Raw genomic sequence first — 22,281 nt, 5'->3', positions numbered from 1 at the left:
TATGGGAATGACATACAACTTGAGTCCTTCAGACTTTGGGGTTGCCCTTCCTTTTGATATCCAGATATAATTCTTGGAACTGCAGAAGTGCCCACCCAGTATTTCAGAAGATCAGCCACAGGTTGCTTCCCCTGGGGAACTGCCGGTCTCCGCTCTCCCCAAATCCCTGGCCCAGGCTCCTCCTAACCAGCTCTGCCCCGCTTGTCCACTCTTTACAGCCTTTTGTCCTTCGCATAGTCTCTGTTCTTGCCTCTTCTCTCTACAGGTCACCGTCAACATAAGTCCACGTTGTGTGAGACTAACACCGAAGGTGTAGAAAATTTGGAAAGGAATTATATAGCACAACATAAAATCTAACTCAGGCATCACTGTTGTTAATGTCCATCCATAAATAGTCCTTGCCTGGCCAAGTTACTGGGCCTGCCCTCAGAATGGAGTCCCGGGTACCGCTTCCTCTCTTCCTTACCCACAAAGGGAAAACTCAATCTTCCTTAATATTATAAAAAAGAAAACAACCAACCAAAATTCTACAATAATTCAGCCATCCTGAAGTACAGATATGTCTGTAGTCAGGTTTCTTTAGAGCAATTTTTTTAATTTAGCAATTTTTTTAATGATATAAAAATGAAAAATTAATGGAGCATTATTTTTTTTTTTTAATCACAGTACGTCTGTATGATGTAATAGCATTCAGTTCTTTAAGGTTATTCTGCGACCTCTAAAAGGAACAGCCTCTGATCAGATAGCTGCAGCTTTTTTCAGTTGTGGGAAAATTGCTTATTATGTATTGTCAAAGAAAACCAGGATCCAAAATGGTATATAGAATATGATTTCAACTCTGTAAAAAGTCTGGAAGAAAGCATGCCAGATTATCAACAGGGATTACAGGAATATGGGTGATTGCCATTTTATTGCGTAAGCTTTCCTGTGCTTTTCAAGCCAACTGGATAATCACTGCCTTTTAAGACCATGCAAACCATCAAGACCATGCAAACCACCAACACCTGCCTGGCGGGTGCAAGGCTGTTTTCAGGCTGGGGCTTAACCTAATCCCAGGGAAATATCTTATTCCACAAGATTCAGCTCAGACATCACCCCATCGCCCATGAAGTCCTCTATGCCTACCCATCTTCCTTTCCACTGGGCAGTTGGTTGCTTCCTCCACCTCCAACCTATAACACTCTGTACAACCCTCTTAAATACCTCTCACAGCTGTATTAGTCAGGGTCTCAGCAAGAGACAACTAGAGCCCCTATACTGAAGACAGTTTATTACAGAGACTCTTTACAAAGAAGCAGGGTGTAAGGAAACCACAAAAGACAGTGCATCCCCAGGGAAATGGAGAGGGGGCTCTGTTAATACCGTTAGCCTGAAAAGGTAACAGGAGGGAGTGGTTCCCAGAGCCTGGAAAAGAAATTAGAGGGATGCTTGCCGGGAGCTGCAGCCATCAGTAGATCGATGCAGCCAGCCTATAGCAAACCCTCAGGGAAGGAGCCAACTCACTCTCCTCCCTCCTTCCAAATATCACCTAGTGCTCGTCATTGGCCAAATCCAGCTGGAAGCCAGGGGGCAAGAGAGCCCTAGGATGTGGGCCATAGCGGGCAGCCTCCCAGAAAGGAAGCAGAGAGAAGGATGGTGAGTGGACCTGGGTGAGTGGGCCTGGAGGGGTAAACCAGAGATCCAGTATAGTCACATAATTATTGATTTACAGGCGCAGCCCCAGTGTCTGTTACCTGAGGTGCCCTCTTTCCCTTAATATTGCAAAACATGTAGAACTCAAAGCTTTATCCCATGCACTGCAAAGTCCAGACTCCTTCCATCTTCTCTTCAAAGGATTTCAGGGGGCAAGGTTTCTCCTGAGCTGGGCCTTGCTTCACCCTGTCTTGTTCCTCCATCTGCCCTCCTCTCACTAGACCACTTCCTACTGTGCTAGACACCACCCTTCTTCCTTCCTCTTTCTCAAAGCAGCATGAATCCTTGGGTTACTGTATGTATCAGACTTCTAAGAGAGGGGTAGGGGGCAGAGGGGGTAACTGCAGCACAGTGTAAGGAAGAACTTCAAACCCTTTTTTAGGCATTTCTTTCATAAATATTTATCAACCATTCTCCACCATGAAGAATTTCTCAGTTGTGCTCACTGCCATCTCCCAGGGGGACCCCGTGCCCTCAAGGGTCTTCTTCTAAAGACAAACCTCTAAAACCCTAAACTCTGTTACCACTCTTATCTAAATCTTTAGATATTTTAATCCAATGGTTTTAAAAAATCAAATTGGAATATTTTATAAAGTTTTATTGGAACCAGGACCAGAATTAGGGTGAGGAAAGTGAGGCAAGATTATACATGTGTAGGATCAGATTCTCTCTTTATTTAAAATGTGCATACTTTGTTCATCATGGATTTTTAAAATTTTTTAAGTATTACATTATAATAGTATTTATGTTGATCACTGTGTTTTTTGGCATCCCCTTATTTCTTCGACCAAGGCAAGTATCTCACATCACATAGTCCTGACCCTGCCATTTGGGGGTTGGGGGGTGGAAGGGGCTCATCTTTCTACATTAAATATGCCCATTAAAGTGCTTTTCCAAACCAAAAGCAACTTCTTTTCCAAGCAGAATTTTGCATTCAAGCTACTGCCAATTTTGAGAATAATTTCTTCTTGCTACCCCTCCCCATTAGACCATGAGATCCTTCAAGATAGAAAATGATGCTTTGCCTGTTTCTATATCCTGGGTGCCTAGACTTAGTAGATGAATTATAAATATTTACTGAATGTAAGTCTCTAGTGCAAAAGTTTGTGTGTAAGTAAGGCCAGTTGATTGTTCGATCTATTTAGAGCTTTTCTGTGTTGAATTGCAAAATCTTAGGAAACTAGCAGGCAAAATCCTAAAGAGATCATTCAATCTAATCTTGTTATTTTATACATCAGGAGACTGAGACATTTCCATGGTTATATTTGTAAGCAATTTGCTCAGGGTTTATCAAGAATCATTAATATTTCCTACTGTCAGGGTGCCATCCCATCTGAATAATTTTGATAGCATCCCAGTGGGAAGAAAGGAGTAAAATTTTCCAGGGGGTTCAGGAAGCCCCCTGCCCCCATTATTACAACACTATTATTTCTCCTAACGAATCTCGGGGCACAGAAAGTGGAGCTCATCCTGTGAACACACGCAAGAGATGGGAAGGGGGAACATTCCTGACACCCAACCTAATGACCTGAGTCAGAGCCACTTGTATCAGAGAAGCAGAAATACAAACATCAAGGAGAAACTAAACTTTTATATCAAAGCCAGAAAATGTATTTGCCCAAGGTAAAGGCATGAGTGTAAGAGTTACAGAGAGGACAGCGGTGATAAGGAAACTTGCTTATTTACAATGAACTCATTGTGTCAGACTGACGAGGCACCCAGCAAGCTGACAACGGTTCCTTCACCCCTGCACCCAGGACAGTTTGGCCAAAGGACATTTAGGGTGACAAGCCGCAAACAGTCAGCACTAATCTCTTATCCCGGAATAGCCCAGAGAACCCGTCGAACCTGACTGGCTGCCCTTCAGAGACGCCTTTGGAATTCTTTATTCAGTCCTGCTTGGTTTACACTGGATTGTCTCTCCTGGGACTTCTCTGGTGACCTGATCTTCGGCCATGACAACATCCCCCAAGAGATCCACCAACCCCCAGATTTGCCCAGCAGGTGACACTAATAAGATCCAATGAGAAGTGATGCATTCAAAACAGACGAGGCACACATTCACACACAAGTCAGAGTCGCCACAAAGTCTCTTCTTCTTCACAACATTCCCCAGGCAGAAAAGAGATCAAACCGACCTTGAAGAAGAAACGTCCTTTTTCGATCTGTTACCATGGCAACACCAGCCCTCTCTCCCCAGGGCACCTGCCCATGGGGGCTCGCACCTGCTGGCTGGTAGCAAGAGTGGCCCAGCAGCCTTAGTTCCCTGACATTGGGCTCATTTCACCAACAAAGTTGGCAGCAGTGCCAGTTGGCTTCATGATATGGATACCTGCCCACTAAGCATTGGCCTGGAGATCCGGGACTTTCACAAAGGCCAGCCAACAGCTGGCAGGCAGGCACCGCCAGGTCATTGTCATCCTGGGCTGAACTGGAGACAAAGGCTCTGTGTGTAACATGGCATCCCTCCCTCCTTCCCTTGGTGTTTTATTTTCATCTCCATGTCCCTTCCTATGGGAGGACCATGTGGCTAAATGTGCCTTTCTTGGCCTTTTTTGTTCCTTTATCATTAACCTGCCTGTGTACGCTGGTGTAGAAAAGCTTCCCCTGTCCCATGTCTCGTTTTATTGCAAATCAGGAAGCTCACCATAAGTCACCCTGAGCCAGTGGATTCAGATTTGGAGCTGGTAACCAGAAGCCGTGTCAGACTGCCCCCCTGGCTCCACACCAAGGCCTCCGAGGATTTCTTGTCACATGAGGTTAGTGGAGTTTCACATCCTTTAAAGCAAATCTCTGTCGAAACTCTCGAGTCTCACGTGGCTTCAGCTCAAAACAACACCCCACTCAGCTGCCTCTCTAACTGTTTCAAGCACCAGGTCAGGAGACCTGGGTTCTAGTTTCAGCTTAGTCTATTTGACCCTGAGCAATCACTGGTCCCAGATCACTTCAGATAGAAAATAAGGGCCAGTGTAGCTGTCACTAGGGTTCCTTTCAACTCTCCTTTTTTTAAAAAAAAAACAAAAACTTTATTTTCCCTTTTTAGCTACTGCTTTCTAAGGACATTGCTAACCTGAGAGTTTCTGAAAATGAATAGAGATTATTTTAGTTTAAAAAAAATGGAAATACATAACAATATGGATGAATCTCAAAAATAGAGTGAAAGAAGCCTCACACAAAGTTCTAGAATAGATGAAACTTACCTACGATAAAAGAAATAGGAAAGTGGTTGCCTCTGGGAGTGAGTTGGGAGCAGGGATTGCTCAGGAAGGGGCATGAAGAGACTTTCTGAGATGAAGGTTGTATTTTATATCTGGATAGGGGTTAGGGTCCCACAGGTGAAAACCTTTTCTGAAACTCATAGAATGCTGCTCTTGAGACAGATTGAGAGAGGGATGAAGAGATAGGTAGTGAAATAATTCTAGCAAAATGTTCATCATAGAATCTAAGTGGGTGTATGGGTGTTCACTGTGCAATTCCCTCACTTTTTCTGTATGTATGAAAATCTTCATAATAAAATACTGGGGGTGGGGGGAATATACTATAATAAATTACAAAATTCCTGTCCCACCCATGCCCTCCCTCTGTCTTGACTGTCCTCATTTTTCCACTAAATGAGTCAGGAAATGGCAATATTTATTGACTTGAGCAGACAAGTCAACAGAGCTCTATGATGACTAATTCCTTTATCACTGTCAATGGCTTCAACGGAGGATGACGCAAGTCCTGCGCACCCAGAACCCATCCTTTGGCCTCACCTTCCTCAGCACAGTTATCAGAAATGGGCTTCCTGTTAGGCTGGCCAGCTGCCCACAACAGGAGTTGGTCTCTCCTCACCCCACCTGCACCTCTGCTCTTTGATTACCAACGTCCTAACAGCCTTACAATGAACACATTCCAATTAAGACTTTTAATTCCATGAAATGGAGATACACATTTTTAACATATTTATTGGAGTATATATGCTTTACAATGTTTTGTTAGGTTCTGCTGTGTAACAAACTGAATCAGCTATGTGCAAACGTACATCGCCCTATACCCTCCCACTTGCGTCTCCCTCCCACCCTCCCTATCCCACCCCTCTAGGTGGTCACAAAGCACTGAGCTGATCTCCCTGTGCTATGCGGCTGCTTCCCGCTAGCTATCTACTTTATATTTGGTAGTGTATATATGTACATGCCACTGTCTCACTTCGTCCCAGCTTACCTTCGCCCTTGCCATGTCCTCAAGTCCATTCTCTACATCTGTGTCTTTATTCCTGTCCTGCCCCTAGGTTCATCAGAACGTTTTTTTTTTTTTTAGATTCCATATATATGTGTTAGCATATAGTATTTGTTTTTCTCTTTCTGACTTACTTCACTCTGTATCACAGACTCCAGGTCCATCCACCTCACTAAAAATAGCTCAATTTCGTTTCTTTTTATGGCTGAGTAATATTCCATTGTATATATGTGCCACATCTTCTTTATCCATTCATCTGTCGATGGACACTTAGGTTGCTTCCATGTCCTGGCTATTGTAAATAGAGCTGCAATAAACATTGTGATACATGACTCTTTTTGAATTATGGTTTTCTCAGGGTATATGACCAGAGGTGGGATTGCTGGGTCATATGGTAGTTCTATTTTTAGATTTTTAGGGAACCTCCATACTGTTCTCCACAGTGGCTATATCAATTTACATTCCCACCAACAGTGCAAGAGGGTTCCCTTTCCTCCACACCTTCTCCAGCATTTACTGTTTGTAGATTTTTTGATGATGGCCATTCTGACCAGTGTGAGGTGATACCTCACTGTAGTTTTGATTTGCATTTCTCTAATAATTAGTGATGTTGAGCAGCTTTTCATGTGTTTGTTGGCAACCTGTATATCTTCTTTGGAGAAATGTCTGTTTAGGTCTTCTGCCCACTTTTGGATTGGGTTTCTGTTTTTTTGATATTGAGCTTCATGAGCTGCTTGTATATTTTGGAGATTAATCCTTTGTCAGTTGCTTCGTTTGCAAATATTTTCTCCCATTCTGAGGGTTGCCTTTTCATCTTTTTCATGGTTTCCTTTGCTGTGCAAAACCTTTTACGTTTCATTAGGTTCTGTTTATTTTTGTTTTTATTTCCATTTCTCTAGGAAGTGGGTCAAAAAGGATCTTGCTGTGATTTGTGTCATGGAGTGTTCGGCCTATGTTTTCCTCTAAGAGTTTTATAGTGTCTAGCCTTACATTTAGGTCTTTAATCTATTTTGAATTTATTTTTTGTGTATGGTGTAAGGAAGTGTTCTAATTTCATTCTTTTACATGTAGCTGTCCAGTTTTCCCAGCACCACTTATTAAAGAGGCTGTCTTTTCTCCATTGTATAATCTTGCCTCCTTTATCAAAGATAAGGTGACCATATGTGCATGGTTTATCGCTGGGCTTTCTATCCTGTTCCATAGATCTGTATTTCTGTTTCTGAGCCAGTACCATACTGTCTTGACTACTATACCTTTGTATTATAGTCTGAAGTAAGGGAGTCTGATTCCTCCAGCTCGGTTTTTCTTTCTCAAGATTGCTTTGGCTATTCAGGGTCTTCTGTGTTTCCATACAAACTGTGAATTTTCTTTTCTAGTTCTGTGAAAAATGCCATTGGTAGTTTGATAGGGATTGCATTGAATCTGTAGATTGCTTTGGGTAGTGTAGTCGTTTTCACAATGTTGATTCTTCCAATTCAAGAACATGGTATATCTCTCCATCTGTTTGTATCATCTTTAATTTCCTTCATCAGTGTCTTATAGTTTTCTGCATACAGGTCTTTTGTCTCCTTAGGTAGGTTTATTCCTCGGTATTTTATTCTTTTTCTTGCAATGGCAAACAAGACTGGTTCCTTAATTTCTCTTTCAGATTTTTCATCATTAGTTTATAGGAATGCCAGAGATTTCTGTGCATTAATTTTGTATCCTGCTACTTTACCAAATTCATTGATTAGCTCTAGTAGTTTTCTGGTAGCATCTTTAGGATTCTCTATGTATAGTATCATGTCATCTGCAAACAGTGACAGTTTTACTTCTTCTTTTCCAATTTGGATTCCTTTTATTTCTTTTTCTTCTCTGATTGCTGTGGCTAAAACTTCCATAACTCTGTTGAATAATAGTGGTGAGAGTGGGCAGCCTTGTCTTGTTCTTGATCTTAGAGGAAATGGTTTCAGTTTTTCACCATTGAGAATGATGTTAGCTGTGGGTTTGTCATATTGGTGTTTATAAAGTTGAGGTAATATCCCTCTATGCCTACTTTCTGGAGGGTTTTTATCATAAATGGGTGTTGAATTTTGTTGAAAGATTTTTCTGCATCTACTGAGATGATCATATGGTTTTTCTCCTTCAGTTTGTTAATGTGGTGTATCACATTGATTGATTTGCATATACTGAAGAATCCTTGCATTCCTGGAATAAACCCCACTTGATCATGGTGTATGATCCTGTTTATGTGCTGTTGAATTCTGTTTGCTAGTATTTTGTTGGGGATTTTTGCATCTATGTTCATCAGTGATATTGGCCTGTAGTTTTCTTTTTTTGTGACATCTTTGTCTGGATTTGGTATCAGGGTGATGGCCTCGTAGAATGAGTTTGGGAGTGTTCCTGCCTCTGCTATATTTTGGAAGAGTTTGAGAAGGATAGGTGTTAGCTCTTCTCTAAATGTTTGATAGAATTTGCCTGTGAAGCCATCTGGTCCTGGGCTTTTGTTTGTTGGAAGATTTTAAATCACACTTTCATTTCAGTGCTTGTCATTGGTCTGTTTGTATTTTCTGTTTTTTCCTGGTTCAGTCTCGAAAGGTTGTGCTTTTCTAAGAATTTGTCGATTTCTTCCAGGTTGTCCATTTTATTGGCACATAGTCGCTTGCAGTAATCTTCATAATCCTTTTTATTTCTTCAGTGTCAGTTGTTACTTCTCCTTTCCATTTCTAATTCTGTTGATTTGAGTCTTCTCTCTTTTTCTTTCTTGATAAGTCTGGCTGATGGTTTATCAATTTTGTTTATCTTCTCAAAGAACCAGCTTTTAGTTTTACTGATCTCTGCTATTGTTTCCTTCATTTCTTTTACATCTATTTCTGATCTGATCTTTATGATTTCTTTACTTCTGCTAACTTTGGGGTATTTTGTTCTTCTTTCTCTAATTGCTTTAGGTATAAGGTTAGGTTGTTTATTTTAGATATTTCTTGTTTCTTGATGTGGGATTGTATTGCTATATACTTCCCTCTAAGAACTGCTTTTGGTGCACCTCAAAGGTTTTGGGTCATTGTGTTTTTATTGTCATTTATTTCTAGGTATTTTTTTATTTCCTCTTTGATTTCTTCAGTGATCTCTTGGTTATTTAGTAGTGTATTGTTTAGCCTCCATGTGTTTGTATTTTTTACAGATTTTTTCCTGTAAATGATATCTAGTCTCAGAGCATTGTAGTTGGAAAAGAAACTTGATACCATTTCAATTTTCTTATATTTGCCAAGGCTTGATTTGTGACCCAAGATATGGTCTATCCTGGAGAATGTTCCATGAGCACTTGAGAAGAAAGCGTATTCTGTTGTTTTTGGATGGAATGTCCTATAAATATCAATTAAGTCCATCTTGTTTAATGTGTCATGTAAAGCTTGTGTTTCCTTATTTTATTTCCTCTTTGATTTCTTCAGTGATCTCTTGGTTATTTAGTAGTGTATTGTTTAGCCTCCATGTGTTTGTATTTTTTACAGATTTTTTCCTGTAAATGATATCTAGTCTCAGAGCATTGTAGTTGGAAAAGAAACTTGATACCATTTCAATTTTCTTATATTTGCCAAGGCTTGATTTGTGACCCAAGATATGGTCTATCCTGGAGAATGTTCCATGAGCACTTGAGAAGAAAGCGTATTCTGTTGTTTTTGGATGGAATGTCCTATAAATATCAATTAAGTCCATCTTGTTTAATGTGTCATGTAAAGCTTGTGTTTCCTTATATATTTTCATTTTGGATGATCTGTCCATTGGTGAAAGTGAACTGTTAAAGTCCCCTACTATTATTGTGTTACTGTCAATTTCCCCTTTTATGGCTGTTGGCATTTGCCTTATGTACTGAAGTGCTCCTATGTTGGGTGCATAAACATTTACAATTGTTATATCTTCTTAGATTGATCGCTTGATCATTATTTAGTGTCTTTCTTTATCTCTTGTAATAGTCTTTATTTTAAAGTCTCTTTTGTCTGATATGAGAATTGCTACTCCAGCTTTCTTTTGATTTCCATTTGCATGGAATATCTTTTTCCATCCCCTCATTTTCAGTCTGTATGTGTCCCTAGGTCTGAAGTGGGTCTCTTCTAGACAGCATATATATGGGTCTTGTGTTTGTAGCCATTCAGCCAGTCTATGTCTTTTGGTTGGAGCATTTAATCCATTTACATTTAAGGTAATTATTGATATGTATGTTCCTATTACCATTTTCTTAATTGTTTGGGGTCTGTTTTTGTAGGTCTTTTCCTTTTCCTGTGTTTCCTGCCTAGAGAAGTTCCTTTAGCATTTGTTGTAAAGCTGGTTTGGTGGTGCTGAATTCTCTAAATTTTTGCTTACCTGTAAAGGTTTTAATTTCTTCGCTGAATCTGAATGAGATCCTCGCTGGGCAGAGTAATCTTGATTGTAGGTTTTTCCCTTTCATCACTTTAAATATGTCCTGCCAGTCCCTTCTGGCTTACAGAGTTTCTGCTGAAAGATCAGCTGTTAACCTTATGGGGAGTCCCTTGTATATTGTTGTTGCTTTTCCCTTGCTGCTTTTAATATTTTTTCTTTGTATTTAATTTTTGATAGTTTGATTAATATGTGTCTTGGTGTGTTTCGTCTTGGATTTATCCTGTGTGGGACTCTCTGGGCTTCCTGGACTTGATTGACTATTTCCTTTCCCATGTTAGGGAAGTTTTCAACTATAATCTCTTCAAATATTTTCTCAGTCCCTTTTATTTTCTCTTCTTCTTCTGGAATCCCTATGATTCGAATGTTGGTGCATTTAGTGTTGTCCCGGAGGTCTCTGAGATTGTCCTCAATTCTTTTCATTCTTTTTTGTTTATTCTGCTCCTGGCAGTTATTTCCACCATTTTATCTTCCAGGTCATTTATCCATTCTTCTGCCTCAGTTATTCTGCTATTGATTCCTTCTAGAGTATTTTTAAGTTCAGTAATTATGTTGTTTATCACTGTTTGTGTGTTCTTTACCTCTTCTAGATCCTTGTTAAATGTTTCTTGTATTTTCTCCATTCTGTTTCCAAGATTTTGGATTATGTTTACTATCATTACTCTGAATTCTTTTTCAGGTAGGTTGTCTATTTCATCTTCATTTGTTTGGTCTTGTAGGTTTTTACCTTGCTCCTTCTTCTGTAACATATTTTTTTTTTTTTTTTTTTTTTTTTTTTTTTTTTTTTGATGGGTGATGCTGTATTCCTGTTTTACTGGTTGTTTGGCCGGAGACGTCCAACACTGGAGTTTGCAGGTAGTTGCATAGAGTCAGGTCTTGGTGCTGAGATGAGGACCTCCGGGAGGCCTCACTCTGATTAATATTCCCTAGGTTCTGAGGTTCTCTGTTAGTCCAGCGGTTTGGACTTGGAGCTCCCACCACAGGAGCTCAGGTCTGTCTTCCAGCCTGGAACCCAAGATCCTGTAAGCCAGTGGCTGTGGATTCCTCCCATCCCCTTAGGTGTCCATGGTCCCCTACTGGTGCCTGGTAGCTGCCCTAGTTGTGTGGAGATGTGAATTCCGTGTCCTCCTAGGATGCCATCTTGACTCCACCCCTGGAATGTGCATTTTTAGAATCACTCTGGAGGTAAGTCAGTTTCCAAGGGACAGATTACAAGTGCATCTTTTACTAGACTCTACCCTGCTACCCCATCATAAATAGAAATATCCTAAGTATGCCCCTGAAATATTGACTTTCTTGACCACTTCCCTTTAAGACTCCTAAAACACATTCTTCTTTGTTCCTTCTAACTTGATTTCTTCTCCCTGAAAATTTTCAAGCCAGACACACACAAAAGAACTTATGTTTCTATGGTCTTTGCTGGCACCATCGGAGACCTAATTCACAGCTAACTTCTTTTTGGGGAAAAAAATGAAAGGAAACAAATAATTACTAAGAAGGCAGTGTAAATCTGTTTCCTCAGGGTAGAATTCATGACTTTCATCCATTATTCTCATTGGCAAGTTAATCAAATCTAACAGAAACATACATTTACTGAGTGCCAGATATGTTCAAGTCCTTGAGTCACCTAAGGAATTACTTTCTTCACTCCAAACCAGTGTATAATCTACTCTAGTGAAGGAAATCAAATATATAAGCTTGTGTAAAAGTTGAACAGTAAAATATCCAGATATTGGTCCCATCAGTGGAAGAGGTGTCCAAGCTCCACAAAAAATGAACTGATGGCTGGATGGTGGGAACTCTGGGAGTTTAAGAAGGGACATAACACCTTTGATGGGAGTGGGGGACAGAGGCCTCGTGAGAGCAGGATTTCAGCTATTTCCAGAAGAATAGGTAGGATTTGGGGGATATAAGAAGGGGAGAGACTCCCTTGGGAGGGTAAAACTGGGTAATTAAAGGGGCACTTCTGTTCTCAATACATGAACACCAAAGCATCATTCCCAGTATAAAACACCTCTGTGACACTGAGTTCCTTGAAGGAATTGGTGTCCAAAATCTTTACCCACCATTTTAGGGGAAATTCTGAAATAAAATCAAATTCTGAGGTTGAAAATCAACCTCAGTCTACTCTAATGTCTCAAAGGAAATGAGCACAGATCACATCATCAAATTGGACCACAGAGACAACATTAGCCGGATCTCATCACTCAGGAGGGACATCTCAATGACTGGAGTACCTCTGAAGGACACACACAGGGGAACGTTAGTTCTTCTAGATGAGCACTTATCCAGCATTAGAAAGAGGCCTAAGGGTTCTTGCTCATTGATCCAGGTCATGGCAGGGAAGGGTGAGGCTTAGGGCTCTTCAGTCATGGTCAATTCTTTTACATTAATGCTTATTTCCAGATTCATCCTAAATTTCCAAAAGCCACTCCACAAAAAGGAAAAATACAAAACCTTTCTAAGTAATCAGAATGTTTCTACTCCTTTGATTTCTCACAATTTTTGTTGTGGCAGCAGATGACTTACTGTGGATAAAAAGCTAAATTGGACCTGCATATGTAGAGTCAATGTGTATTCAAATAAATATAATAATTTTCCAGCTTTATTGAAATACAATTGACATATAACATTGTGTAAATTTAAGGTGTACAAGGTGATGACTTTAAAAACTGATTTTTGTGTTTTTTAAATTCACATCTGTTCCCTCACATACCCACTGTACCATATAACCATCATAATGGAGAGTAAGCAAAGGAGATGGAAGGTAGAATATGGGGTTTAAATCCCTACTTGTTCTATGTGACCTTGGCCAGATTCACAACATTTCCAAGCCTCCATATCTTCAGGCATAGGTGGAAAATATAAATAGCTATCTCAAAAGGTTGATGTGAGAATGAAACAGAGAGGTGCCTTCAAGATGGTGGAGGAATAAGACGTGGAGATCACCTTCCTCCCTACATATACATCAAAACTACATCTACATGTGGAACAACTCCTAGAGAACACCTACTGAACATTGGCAGAAGACCTCAGACTTCCCAAAAGGCAAGCAACTCCCCACATACTTGGGTAGGGCAAAAGAAAACAGAAAAAACAGAGGCAAAAGAATAGGGACGAGACCTGCACCTCAGGGAGGGAGCTGTGAAAGAGGAAAAATTTCCACACACTAGGAAGCCCCTTCAGTGGCTGAGACAGGGGGTGGGCAGTGCAGAGAGAAGCTTTGGAACCACAGAAGAGAGTGCAGCAACAGGGGTGTGGAGGGCAAAGCGAGAGATTCCCACAGAGAGGATCAGGGCCGACCAGCACTCACCAGCCTGAGAGGCTTGTCTGCTCACTCGCCGGGGCACATAGGGGCTGGGAGCTGAGGCTCGGGCTTCGGAGGTCAGACCCCAGGGAGAGGACTGGGGTTGGCTGCATGAACACAACCTAAAGGGGGCTAGTGCACCACAGCTAGCTGAGAGGGAGTCCAGGAAAAAGTCTGGACCTGCCTAAGAGTCAAGAGACCAACCACTGTTTTGGGGTGCGCTAGGAGAGGGGATTCAGAGCACTGCCTAAATGAGCTCCAGAGATGGGCGCAAGCCACAGCTATCAGCATGGACACCAGCGACAGGCATGAAACCCTAAGGCTGCTGCTGCAGCTACAAGAAGCCTGTGTGCAAACACAGGTCACTATCCGCACCTCCCCTCCTGGGAGCCTGTGCAGCCCGGCACTGCCAGGGTCCCGTGATCCAGGGACCACTTCCCCGGAAGAGCATGCAGCACACCTCAGCCTGTTGCAGCATTGCACTGGCCTCTGCCACGACAGGCTCACCCCGCATTCCGTACCCCTCCCTCCCACTGGCCTGAGTGAGCCAGAGCCCCCTAATCAGCTCCTACTTTAACTCCATCTTGTCTGGGAGGCGAACACATGCCCTCAGGTGACCTACACATAGAGGCAGGTCCAAATCCAAAGCTGAACACCAGGAGCCGTGCAAACAAAGAAGAGAAAGGGAAATCTCTCCCAGCAGCCTCAGGAGCAGCGGATTAAATCTCCACAATCAACTTGATGTACCCTGCATCTGTGTAATACCTGAATGGACAATGAATCATCCCAAAACTCAGATGGTGGACTTTGGGAGCAACTGTAGACTTGGGGTTTGCTTTCTGCATCTAATTTGTTTTGGGTTTTATGTTTATTTTAGTTTAGTATTTAGAGCTTATTATCATCAGTAGATTTGTTTATTGATTTGGTTGCTCTCTACCTTTTTTAATGTGTATATATATATATATATATATATATATATTTTTTTTTTCCTTTTCCTCTTTTTGTGAGTGTGTATATGTAGGCTTCTTTGTGTGATTTTGTCTGTATAGCTTCGCTTTTGCCATTTGTCCTAGGGTTCTCACTGTCCATTTTTTTTTCCTTTTTACATATAATTTTTAGCACTTGTTAAGATTGGTGGATTTGTTTTTTCATTTTGTTGCTCTCTTCCTTCTCTCTCTCCTTTTTTTTATTATTTTTTATTTTTAATGATTTTTTTTTATTTCTTTATTTTTTTATTTATTTTGTTTCTTTCTTTCTTTTTTCTCCCTTTTCTTCTGAGAGATGTGGCTGACAGAGTCTTGGTGCTCTGTCCGGGTGTCAGGCCCAAGCCTCTGAGGTGGGAGAGCCAATTTCAGGACATTGGTCCACCAGAGATGTCCCGGTCCCACGTAATACCAAATGGTGAAAGCTCTCCCAGAGATTTCCATCTCAACGCTAAGACCCAGCTCCACTCAATGAAGAGCAAGCTCTAGTGCTGGACACCCTATGCCAAACAACGAGCAAAACAGGAACACAACCCCACCCATTAGCAGAGAGGCTGCCTAAAATCATAATAAGTCCACAGACACCCCAAAACACACCACCAGACGTGGACCTGTCCACCAGAAAGACAAGATCCAGCCTCATCCACCACAACACAGGCACTAGTCCCCTCCACCAGGAAGCCTACACAACCCACTGAACAAACCTTAGCCACTGGGGACAGACACCAAAAACAATGGGAACTATGAACCTGCAGCCTGCAAAAAGGAGACCCCAAACACAGTAGGATAAGCAAAATGAGAAGACAGAAAAACACACTGCAGATGAAGGATCAAGAAAAACCCCCACCAGACCTAACAAATGAAGAGGAAATAGGCAGTCTACCTGAAAAAGAATTCAGAATAATGATAATAAAGATGATGCAAAATCTTGGAAATAGAATGGAGAAAATACAAGAAATGTTTAAAAAGGACCTAGAAAAACTAAAGAGCAAACAAACAAAGATGAACAATACAATAAATGAAATTAAAAATACTCTAAGATGGAATCAATAGCAGAATAACTGAGGCAGAAGAATGGATAAATGACCTGGAAGATAAAATGGTGGAAATAACTGCCAGGAGCAGAACAAAGAAAAAAGAATGAAAAGAATTGAGGACAATCTCAGAGACTTCTGGGACAACATTAAATGCACCAACATTTGAATCATAGGGGTCCCAGAAGAAGAAGAGAAAAGAAAAGGGACTGAGAAAATATTTGAAGAGATTATAGTTGAAAACTTCCCTAACATGGGGAAGGAGTCAATCAAGTCCAGGAAGCCCAGAGAGTCCCACACAGGATAAATCCAAGACGAAACACACCAAGACACATATTAATCAAACTATCAAAAATTAAATACAAAGAAAAAATATTAAAAGCAGCAAGGGAAAAGCAACAATAATATACAAGGTAATCCCCATAAGGTTAACAGCTGATCTTTCAGAAGAAACTCTGCAAGCCAGAAGGAAGTGGCAGGACATATTTAAAGTGATGAAAGGGAAAAACCTACAATCAAGATTACTCTGCCCAGCGAGGATCTCATTCAGATTCAGCGAAGAAATTAAAACCTTTACAGGTAAGCAAAAATTTAGAGAATTCAGCACCACAAAACCAGCTTTACAACAAATGCTAAAGGAACTTCTCTAGGCAGGAAACACAAGAGAAGGAAAAGACCTACAAAAACAAACCCCAAACAAGTAAGAAAATGGTAATAGGAACATACATATCAATAATTACGTTAAATGTAAATGGATTAAATGCTCCAACCAAAAGACATAGACTGGCTGAATGGCTACAAACACAAGACCCATATATATGCTGTCTAGAAGAGATCCACTTCAGACCTAGGGACACATACAGACTGAAAATGAGGGGATGGAAAAAGATATTCCATGCAAATGGAAATCAAAGAAAGCTAGAGTAGCAATTCTTATATCAGGCAAAATAGACTTTAAAATAAAGACTATTACAAGAGACAAAGAAGGACACTACATAATGATCAAGGGATCAGTCTAAGAAGATATAACAATTGTAAACATTTAAGCACCCAACATAGGAGCACCTCAACACATAAGGCAAATGCTAACAGCCATAAAAGGGGAAATGACAGTAACACAAAAACAGTAGGGGACTTTGACAGCTCACTTTCACCAATGGACAGATCATCCAAAATAAAAATAAATAAGCTTTACGTGACACATTAAACAAGATGGACTTAATTGATATTTATAGGACATTCCATCCAAAAACAACAGAATACACTTTCTTCTCAAGTGTTCATGGAACATTCTCCAGGATAGACCATTTCTTGGGTAACAAATCAAGCCTTGGTAAATTTAAGAAAATTGAAATCATACCAAGTATCTTTTCTGACCACAACACTATGAGACTAGATATCAATTAGAGGAAAAAAAAAAAACTGTAAAAAATACAAACACATGGATGCTATACAATACACTACTAAATATCCAAGAGATCACTGAGGAAATCAAAAAAATACCCAGAAACAAATGACAATGAAAACATGATGACCCAAAACCTATGGGATGCAGCCAAGGCAGTTCTAAGAAGGAAGTTTAGAGCAATACAATCCCACATCAAGAAACAAGAAATATCTCAAATAAAGAACCTAACCTTACACCTAAAGCAATTAGAGAAAGAAGAACAAAAAAAAAAAAAAACCCAAAGTTAGCAAAAGGAAAGAAATCATAAAGATCAGATCAGAAATAAATGAAAAAAAGGGAAGGAAATGACAGCAAAGATGAATAAAATTAAAAGCTCTTTCTTTGAGAAGATAAACAAAATTAATAAAGTAGTAGCCAGACTCATCAAGAAAAAAAGGGGGAAGACTCAAATGAATAGAATTAGAAATGAAAAAGGAGAAGTAACAACTGACACTGCAGAAATACAAACTATCATGAGAGTTGCTACAAGAAACTCTATGCCAATAAATGGACAACCTGGAAGAAATGGACACATTCTTAGAAAAGTACAACCTTCCGAGACTGAACCAGTATAAAATAGAAAATATAAACCAATGACAAGCACTGAAATTGAGGCTATGATTAAAAATCTTCTATGGAACAGGATAGAAATCCCAGAGATAAACCCATGCACATATGGTCATGTTATCTTTGATAAAGGAGACAAAAATATACAATGGAGGAAACACAACCTCTTCAGTAAGTGGTGCTGGGAAAACTGGACAGCTATGTGTAAAAGAATGAAATTCGAATACTTTCTTACACCATACCCAAAAATAAACTCAAAATGGAGCAAAGACCTAAATGTAAGGTCAGACACTATAAAACTCTTAGAGGAAAAGATAGGCCGAACACTCCATGACATAAATCACAGCAAGATCCTTTTTGACCCACCTCCTAGAGAAATGGAAATAAAAACAAAAATAAACAAATGGGACCTAATGAAACTTAAAAGCTTTTGCCCAGCAAAGGAAACCATAAACAAGATGAAAAGGCAACCCTTGGAATTGGAGAAAATATTTACAAATGAAGCAACTGACAAAGGAGTAATCTCCAAAATATACAAGCAGCTCATGCAGCTCAGTATCAAAAAAACAAAAACCCAATCCAAAAATGGGCAGAAGACCTAAATAGACATTTCTCCAAAGAAGATATACAGATTGCCAACAAACACATGAAAAGATGCTCAACATCACTAATCATTAGAGAAATGCAAATCAAAATTACAATGAGGTATCACCTCACCCCGGTCAGAATGGGCATCATCCAAAAATGTACAAACAATAAATGCCGGAGAGGGTGTGGAGAAAAGGGAACTCTCTTGCACTGTTGGTGGGAATGTAAATTGATATAGCCACTATGGAGAACAGTATGAAGGTTCCTTAAAAAAACTAAAAATAGAACTACCATACAACCCAGCAATCCTACTACTGGGCATATACCCTGAGAAAACCGTAATTCAAAAAGAGTCACGTACCACAATGGTCATTGCAGCTGTATTTACAATAGCCAGGACATGGAAGCAACCTAAGTGTCCATCAACAGATTAATGGGTAAGGAAGATGTGGCACATATATACAATAGAATATTACTCAGCCATAAAAAGAAATGAAATTGAGTTATTTGTAGTGAGGTGAATGGACATAGTGACTATCACAGAGTGAAGTAAGTCAGAAAGAGAAAAACAAATACCATATGCTAACACATATATATGGAATCTAAAAAAAAAAAAAAGATTATGAAGAACCTAGGGGCAGGGGAGGAATAATGATGCAGACATAGAGAATGAACTTGAGTACACGGGGAGGGGGAAGGGTAAGCTGGGGTGAAGTGAGAGAGTGGCATGGACATATATACACTACCAAATGTAAAATACATAGCTAGTGGGAAGCAGCCGCATAGCACAGGGAGATCAGCTCTGTGCTTTGTGACCACCTAGAGGGGTGGGATAGGGAGGGTGGCAAGGAGACGCAAGAGGGAGGGCATATGGGGATATATCTATACATATAGCTGATTCATTTTGTTATACAGTAGAAACTAACACAACACTGTAAAGAAATTATACTCCAATAAAGACGTTAAAAAAAAAAGAGAGAGAGAATGAAATAGAACAGTGGGCATGAAAGGCCTGGGGAGAGGATGCTGGCCCACAGCAGATGCATTATATATATATGTCTGTCAAACTGAATTTAGAAGAACCAGCTTTGTGAGTGAAAATCATGTTAAATTGATCAAAAATCAGATGTAAACCCATAATTAATCAGTTATGCCATTGTTTTTTCCTTTCTGATAATTCTTCTCAAAGAGTTTTCACCTATAAAGTTGTGTTAGAAAGGGTTGCAGATTTGATAGCTCTCTTTCCAGGGCCCTGACCCCATGCACAACACACACATTTGTTAAAAATTAACATTGTCCCTTTTGTGAAGTCTGTTATCAAGAAATCTCAAAATTAGTGCTCAAAGGACATAGCAGTTTCTATTTCCTCCATTTTTCTGTACCTGTAACTGAGGCATGAAGCTAAGTCACAGGTGTGACCAGGTCCTTTTTGTCATTCAGCTGACTGAAGAGCTTCCCGGCCTGAATCATCCACCTAGATGCCCTAAAAGGAGGCAAAGGAATGGGCATTAAGTGAAGTGGACACTCACAGTCTTAAGATGCTACAGTTTCTAATGTCAGTTGACCAGAATTGAGGTTAAAGACATGTTTTGTCACCATTTTCTCCATGGACCATTTCCTGTCCTCTCACTGTCAAGTTTAGAGCATAAAACAAACCACACAGATCCATCTCTGCTCCACACTCTGCCAAAAAGCAGAGTTAGTGTTCACCAACAGCAAAGTATGCACACTACATCTACAAGTGTGTGACATAGCCTCACATTTTGTGTGTGACCACAGCCTCAAAGAAACAAACAAAAAAAAAAGAGGTTTAATTTCACCAGAGTAAGAAAAAAAAATCCAAAAGCACAATCAAAGCAAAGAATGTTAGACTTGAGAAAAACCTTAGAGTCTGTTTTAGCCAAACTTATTCACTTTACAGAAAAAGAAACTGGACCTCAGAGAGATTTCCAATTTAAATGCAGGTTATATCTGAGTCTGAATCTGAGACCTTTCATGATACCACCCAAAGACAGGGTTGGAATTAACCTTATACGTGCTGTATTCTAATTTCCTCACTTTATTGACGTGGAAACTGAGGCCAAAAGAAATTAAATGACTGCTTTGAAGTCGTATACTTACTTAAGACTAAATCCCATATGTTTATGCTTCTCAGAGAGAGCTTTGGTACCTTCCTCCTCTGCCTCAAACCCCATCCAGCAGGCTTCACCACTCCTTCATTCTATGAGATGGGCAACTGATCTTTTTCACATTGTCTTATAACCACATCAATAAGGTCTGAAGACCCACATCTCCTTTCCAACCAGATTAGCACTCCTTTATAGAAATTCAGGGGCCACCACTTAAGCCCAGCCCAGTACAAACACAGCCAGGTAGCATCTGGGCAATTTTAAATATCTGTGTGTGTTTTATAACCACCCAAAGTTGGTAAGCTTCAAGAAGATCAACTAGAAATGTTCAGCATTTTTCCATGTTGTATTCTGTCTCTATTTACCAAAATAAATAAATTAGGATACTGAAAGACTATAGTAAACACAGATATTTTTACTCATGGTTACAGTAGCCGTACTGCTCTTCTGCTCTTAGTGGTAAATATACTGAGATAATAAGATCGCTAGAATTAATCAAATGTAGGAAGTTGTATAAATTCTATGTGATCCTGTTAAAAACTATTCCAATAATAATTCAGAAAAACTCAAGCTTTAGAGCCATTTGTTTCATTCATTTAATAGTTTAGCAAAAATGGCTTACTATGTGCCCAGCAACTTTCTAGGTGCTGGAGATACAACAGGGAACAAAGGTCCTGCCCTCTTGGATGTTACATTCTAATAAAGAAACAAGCAAAGCCATAATATGTCAGAAGTTCATAAGTGCCATGGAGAAAAAGGAAGTAGAGGAGGTGGGACAGTAGGTGCCCGACTGAAGAGGTAGGGAGGGTAGTTGCTATGGTTTATATTTAAGATGGCCTTGCTGATAAACAGGGATGAAAGAAATGAGAACGCAAGCTCTGTGTGTATCTGAAGGAAGCGCTTTCAAAGCAGAGAGCCAACAAGTGCAAAGTCCTGAAGCAGGAGTGGCGTGTACTTGGAACAGCACGAAGGCCAGTGTGGCTAGCGTAAAATGAGTGAGGGGGCAGTGGAAGGAGATGGTGTCTGAAAGGTGGTTGAGGCCAACTGTGTGGGACCTTTTAGAGCAATGTAGGGGATTTGACTTGTACTCAAGGTGAGATGAAAAGGCAGTGGAAGACGTGGAACAGAGGAGTGACATGGTCTGATTTCCCTTTAAAAGTATCACATTACCTATGTGTTGAAAAACAATTGTAGCCTATGGCTATGACAATAATCCAGGTGAGACATGATGGTGGCTTGGACCATGATGGTAGTGGTAGAGGTTGTAAGAAGGAGTAAGATTCTTGGAGGTACAACCATGGGACTTCTTGGTGAATTGGACATGGCTTGTGAGGAAAAGAGAAGAATCCATGACTTCAAGCTTTTCCTCTTGAGAAACTCTTGGGGGGAATTGCCATTTGCTACAATGAGAAATCCTATGGGAGGAGTGATTTGCAGGGGAGGGGATCATGAATCAGTAGTTCAACACTAAACTTGTATGGCTGGAGATGCCTCTTAGATATCCAATTAATAGATACATCCTATTTCAGACACATCCTATTAGAAATGTGTCTTAAGAATGCAGTTGAATATACAGTAGAGTTCAGAGCTAAAATCTAGACCTGATATACAAATATTGGTATTGTTAGCATCTGGATGATATTGAAAGCCATGAGATCAAACGAGATCATAGTGAAGGTGGATTAAAAAAGAAAAAAGGGGCTTCCCTGGTGGCGCAGTGGTTGAGAGCCCGCTTGCCGATGCAGGGGACACGGGTTCGTGCCCCAGTCCGGGAAGATCCCACATGCTGCAGAATGGCTGGGCCCGTGAGCCATGGCCTCTGGGCCTGCGCGTCCGGAGCCTGTGCTCCTCAATGGGAGAGGCCACGACAGTGAGAGGCCCGCGGACCGCAAAAAAAAAAAAAAAAAAAAAAAAAAAAGGGCCC

The 22,281-nt window shown here is 40.3% G+C and overlaps 1 long non-coding RNA gene across 1 annotated transcript in view; it reads right to left on the bottom strand.

Moving 5' to 3' along the window:
* Positions 1–22,281, bottom strand: part of LOC112413385 (uncharacterized) — a 70,373-nt gene that overhangs the window by 31,913 nt on the left and 16,179 nt on the right. Inside the window, exon 2 of the long non-coding RNA XR_003005960.1 lies at positions 19,611–19,711. This is a non-coding gene — a long non-coding RNA (uncharacterized LOC112413385). The remainder of the gene's footprint in view (positions 1–19,610; positions 19,712–22,281) is intronic.

Source organism: Neophocaena asiaeorientalis, unplaced genomic scaffold (assembly GCF_003031525.2).
Source record: "Neophocaena asiaeorientalis asiaeorientalis breed wild unplaced genomic scaffold, Neophocaena_asiaeorientalis_V1.1 scaffold198, whole genome shotgun sequence".
Taxonomy (NCBI): Eukaryota; Metazoa; Chordata; class Mammalia; order Artiodactyla; family Phocoenidae; genus Neophocaena; species Neophocaena asiaeorientalis.
This window is presented reverse-complemented; position numbering and strand designations above follow the sequence as displayed.